This window comes from Myotis daubentonii, chromosome 3 (assembly GCF_963259705.1).
Source record: "Myotis daubentonii chromosome 3, mMyoDau2.1, whole genome shotgun sequence".
Classification (NCBI taxonomy): domain Eukaryota; kingdom Metazoa; phylum Chordata; class Mammalia; order Chiroptera; family Vespertilionidae; genus Myotis; species Myotis daubentonii.
In genome coordinates, this window is record NC_081842.1 from 45,912,464 (window position 1) to 45,918,582 (window position 6,119).

The following is a 6,119-nucleotide window of genomic DNA, read 5'->3' on the forward strand; positions in this document are numbered from 1 at the left end:
TAGTCACCAAACTAGGAAAGCCCATATGACCCTACCCATCCAGGAAAGCTGCCACTTAGGTACCAGCAAATAGTGGACCAATCAAAGACTGCCAAATGTACTTGAAAGCCAATTAGAAAGCTTCCCTCACTTTCAAAAATTCCACCCTAGTAGAATTAGGAAATCCCACCCTGAAAGAGTACTCACCAAAGACTGTCATAAGACTTCCTCTTTCCAGCCTATAAAATCCACTCTCCTTTTAATCCCCTTACAGTCTCTACTGGAATAAAAGTGATGGCAGTGATCACCTTTCAACAGTAAGATTTAAATAAATAGCCTTTGATTAACTCTATAGGTGGTCTTTGTCCTATTGACAAAATAATTACAGGTTGGTCAAATAATGAAAGAATAGGAAATCATGAACATTCTAGAAGAAAACATATCTTAAAGAATAACTTTGGAATGGGAGGGATCTTTTAAGCAAAACACAAAATCCAGAAGCCAAAGGGAAATGGTAAAAAAAATTAGGATGAACAGGAAGCAAAATTTTTTTGTATAAAACATTTTTAAAGTTAAAAGATAAAATTTCCAAGCACATAACAAAGGATTGATTCCTTGATATAGAAACACTTTAAAAAATTAATGAAAATAGTTCAAGAAAAATGGACAAAGGAAATAAATACAATTCATAGGAAAATAAATACAAATAACTAATCCTATCTAATAAAAGAGTAATATGTAAATTAACCATCACTTCACAACAAAGATGGTGACGCCCATAGTGGCTGGGGTGCGACACTGGCAGCGTTGCCCTGGCAAGGCGAGGCCAGCATCCGCGCCCTGGCTGCATGGAGGGAGGGAAGCAGAGGGCCTTCGGGCCAGAAGCCAGGGAGAGGGACACTGGTGTCGTTGCAGGCCAGACTGAAGGACCCCCCCCCCCCCCGCCCCATGCATGAATTTTGTGCACCAGGCCTCTAGTAAATATATAAAAAGAAGTATAGCCTAACACATAATCAAAGAGTTAAAAATTAAAATAAGATACTTAAAAATCTATTAGAATGTCAAATTTTAAAATATTTGATGGTATGCAATATTGATAAGAGTATAAGGGAACAGGTACTCTCATACTATGTTGGGAACAGGATAAAACACTATGAATTTTTAAAAGTCAATTCACAACAATCAAAATTTAAGATGTGTATATGCCTTGATCTTGCAATTCTACTTTTAGGAATTTATTTTATGAGCAAAGATATATATGAAGAGGCATATTCAGGTTATGTGTAGGTTTTTGTTTGGACTTAATTTTCATTTTGGGGGGTATAAATGCTTAGGAGTGTGACTACTGTTTACTTTTTAAAGAAACTGCCAAACTATTTTCCAGAATGGCTAGAAAAATTTTCATTCCCACTGGCAAATAATCATTGGTCCATTTTCATTATTTCATTTCCCAAATTTAGTATTCTTAGTGGTTTTTTGATCCTGAAAAATTTATTCTACTTTCCCTACCTTTAAAAAAATCATTCTAAGTCCACAGTTTATGTTAGAGTTCACTCTTACTTAGTGTTGTACTTCTATAGGTTTTGACAAATGCATAATGACATGTACTCACCATTATACTGTTCCTACTATTTCCAATTGTAGCCATCCTAGTAGGTGTGTAGTGATATCTCATTTGTGGATTTAATTTGTGTTTCCCTAATGGCTAATGATGTTAAACATCTTTTCATGTGCTTCTTTGCCATTCATATGTCATATTTTGTGAATTATCTTTCATATCTGTTACCCATTTTCTAATTGGATTTCTTCTTTTTAAAATATATTTTATTGATTTTTTACAGAGAGGAAGGGAGAGTGATAGAGAGTTAAAAACATCGATGAGAGAGAAACATCAATCAGCTGCCTTCTGCACACCCCCTACTGGGGATATGCCCACAACCAAGGTACATGCCCTTGACCAGAATTGAACCTAGGACCCTTCAGTCCGCAGGCTGACGCTCTATTCACTGAGCCAAACCAGTTAGGGCTAATTGGATTTCTTTTACTGTTCAGTTTTGATAGTTCTTTATATAATCTCAATACAAATCCTTTGTCAGCTATATGATTTGCAAATATTTTCTCCCAGTCTATAGCTTGCTTTTTCATCCTCTGAACAGGGTCTTTCACAGAGAAAAAATTTTAACTTTGATGAAGTCTTATTTACCATTTTGTTCTTTAATGATCATACCTTTGGTGTCATATGTAGAATTCTTTCCCAACTCTACATCCCTGTATTAGTTTCCTAGAGTTGCTATAACAAATCAACATAAACATTGTGACTTAAAGAAAATTATTTTCACCTCTGGCTGTGGCAAAATATTCATTAATTATTTTTATGCATGCTATATCCTGTCACCTCTCTAAATATAATTATTCTTAAGCTGTATAATTTTTTTTATTATTAGCTTTGTTTCCTTGGGTGTAAATTCTTTGATTTGTTGAAGTTGTGGCCTATGCCAGATCATGTCTGTTGGTACTTAGCCCTATATCCACTTTGCTATAATCCCCTTTGTATTCCTGAAGCTGGGTATCTGAAATGACATATCCCAGACTCCCTTGCCAGATGAGTGCTATTTAGATTATGCAAATGAAGGACAGTCACACAAGATTGAAGGAGGGAAGAAGGGAGAAGTATTGTGTTTCAGACAGTGCCCATGGCAGTGGCAGTGGCCCCTGCTACTGTTCAGGCAGTGAGTGCAGGCTTATGGGCTACAGCTCAGGGACTGTAGCCACTTCCTGATCTATGGGCAACACCATCTCCCTCCCTTGGCTTCTCCAGCCTTTCCAAAATTATGGTAGCAACTTCCTTGATGGATGCAGTATTTTGGTATTGGAAGCAGTCCAAGCAGATAGGCTCTCATAGATATAAATTTAAGGTTGCTTATCTAAACTGGCCTCCTTGCCAGTAGAACTGGGTTATTATTAGTCTGAAGCATGAGGGACAAAAGAGATACTTAAGTTAGAATTCAGGGTTGCCTTGAATGGAGTGCAATTGTAGACAAATCTTTGGAAGATAGAAAGGAATATTTTCCTTTCTTGACATTTCTGAGGATTCAGGGATGGAATGGAAGGCTGCAGGGTATGCTTACTCTGCCATCCTGCTCCAATCTTCTGTACTATTTTTTGAAATGGTGATTATGCTTATTGTTCAATTAAGATTATGTTTTAAAAATCACTACAAGGAAAACTATGTGGCAATATTTAACCATACTTCATGGACACTTGGCCTGCTATTTCAATATCCCAATGCACGTGTTGAAGGGGTTTGAACAGTAGCCATGATACCCTGGAGGAAATGATATTTTCATTTCCAGTAACAGTTCTGTCCTGGGAAAAAGATTAGCCTCCAGGCATTCCTGACTGTTTTTCAGTTACAGTCTCTAAACCAGTATGCAGCAGCATTGCTTCTTTCCACACAGTGGCCTTTGTAGTAGCTGGCAGAGTTCCCTGGGGCCTCAGAATGGCAGACTTTCGCAATGTCACTGGCTGACAGTTTGATCCAGCACAGGCTTGGCGAGATTTTAAGGCTAAAGTCATTGCACCTTGGGCAATAGTTAGAGCTTGAAATAACCAGCTGCAGTCCCTAAGGCTGGGCAAAAATACTTCTTATGCCAATCTCAAAACTACCCTAAAATACATGCACGAATCTTAGAGTCTCAGAGTCCACCGGAGGGGTGAAGAACATGAGGTATTACAAAGCCTAAGAATTTTGTAGTCTGATGGATCTGGGTTCAAATCTTGAATCTGTACCTTGGACAAGTCACTTACTAGAACAGTGATGGCGAACCTTTTGAGCTTGGCGTGTCAGCATTTTGAAAAACCCTAACTTAACTCTGGTGCCGTGTCACATATAGAAATGTTTTGATGTTTGCAACCATAGTAAAACAAATATTTTTTTTAAAAAAATATATTTTATTGATTTTTTACAGAGAGGAAAGGAGAGGGATAGAGAGTTAGAAACATCCATCAGCTGCCTCCTGCATACCTCCTACTGGGGATTTGCCTGCAACCAAGGTACATGGCCTTGACTGGAGTCGAACCTGGGACCTTTAAGTCTGCAGGCCGATGCTCTATCCACTGAGCTAAACCGGTCAGGGCAAGATTTATATTTTTGATATTTATTTTATATATTTAAATGCCATTTCACAAAGAAAAATCAACCATAAAAATGAGTTCGCGTGTCACCTCTGACACGTGTGTCATAGGTTCGCCATCACTGTACTAGAATGATCTCCAGATGCTTTATTTGTAAAATGGGAAACAATCATAGTTATCTCCAAGGGAAGATTATAACAATTCACTTACTAATTGATTCAACATTTGTTATTGCCTACCTTTTACTAGATCTTATTCTAGGGCCAAGGGGACACAATATTGAACAGGCAATGTGCCTGATTTCATGAAGTTCACATTCTAATAAGTAGAGAAAGATAGTAACACAGACCAAACTAAATAAGAAAATGCCACAATAAAAATGAAACAGTGATGAAACAGAGAGTTGCTGCAGTTTCTCTGTGTTTTCTTCTTGGTTCAAACTACCTAGTAACTATATAGAACCTCATTTTCACAGGCCCCTTATCTAAGCCAGTAGGCCTTTGGAGAGGGTCTCATGATTAATTTTAATGGTCCAATGGTGATGGAAGGAGACTCAATTTTAGATGGTTAACACATAATGTGTTATACAGATGATGTATTGTAGAGCAGTATACCTGAAGCCTACATAATTTTATGAACTGATGTCACTCCAATAAATTCAATATTTTTTTTAAAAATGTTAATGGCTCAATGTGACTTCTCTGGAAACATTTGCATACAGCATGTCCTAAAATAACATAATTTCATTCAATGTTTTATTATAACATTGATGAGATGCTGTAGGAACTTAACTTCTGTTTATATCAATTAGACTATGGTAAAATTGGTTTTGTTTTATGTCGCTTCATAAAACAGAACCTATGGATGACATTAAGTGAGGACCTACTATATGAGCAGAAGGCAGAGGCCTTGGGCCATACTTTTACTTTACTTTGCTGGTGGACTTTTAGGCTCTGTGTGGCCAGTGGAGGTGGTATTTGGGGGTAGGCAGACACTTTCTTGCCCATCCTCTGCCTGAAAACACTCTGTTTCTGAATATCTTGTAGAATTCGTTACTGGGATCTCAAGCCCTGCTGGGAGCATTTAATGCATCAGAATTTGTGGCTTGCAAGAACCAACTTTGATCCTGCCCTTCAAAAATATAACATGGGTCTGCCAAGAAAGAGTCCCAGGTGATGAATGTTGCTATTTCAAGCCTAAGCCCAGGAACACCAATGTGGATGGCAGCGTCTGGTCCTCCAGGCTGCTCCAGCCCAGAGCTGGGCTCCCTAATAGGCGGATTAGGCACATGGTTAAGGCACTGGTAAAAGAGAACTCACACACACCTGAAAAGTTAGCTTTTAAAGCCTTATTTAGAATTTTGGAGCCAGAAATATCTTGGAAGATGGTATTCTAATATCACATTTTATGTAAGTTTTCTGTTATATTGAATATGAGTTACATAGGGGTTGGGCTCCATAATCTTTTGGAATTCAGGGCCTCTAAAGGTCATAATCTGGCCCTGCCCCACACCATCCAGAAACTTCCCCTCACCGCAGTTCTCAGAATTAACACACATAGTCTCTCACAAAACGGGTCCAGGCTAGGGAGTGGAGGATGTATTCTATTTCTTACTCTACTGCAGCCCCCTCTGCCTGTTCCCCTTTCTGTAGTGCCAATGACTGAACCACACAGCCTCACACTTCATCATATGCAGTGACCAGGAGTGTGATAGTGGTAACTGGTGCCTCTGACTTTTAGGGCAAATCTATAAGGGCAGGGAGGTCTCCTGGACCATTGGATGATTCCATTTTACATGAGAAAATTTCTCCCGTGATGCAGAAATATATTGTTTTCCTGCTTCTGGTCTTGAACCTTACCCCATCTTCTATTGCTGTTATAGGAAGCAAAAATAAGGGCCAAGGCCTGGGAACATGAGGGTTTGACTGAGTCTCCACTTGGCCTCTTCAGACCAAGCTGGGCTGCCCCCGTTCCCCAGAGTAGAGACCTGGGCAGCTGCCAGGGGC

The 6,119-nt window shown here is 39.0% G+C and overlaps 1 protein-coding gene across 1 annotated transcript in view; it reads left to right on the forward strand.

The window, feature by feature from the left end:
- LOC132230218 (kininogen-1-like) overlaps positions 1-6,119 on the forward strand; it is a 433,809-nt gene that overhangs the window by 109,794 nt on the left and 317,896 nt on the right. The window lies entirely within an intron of this gene.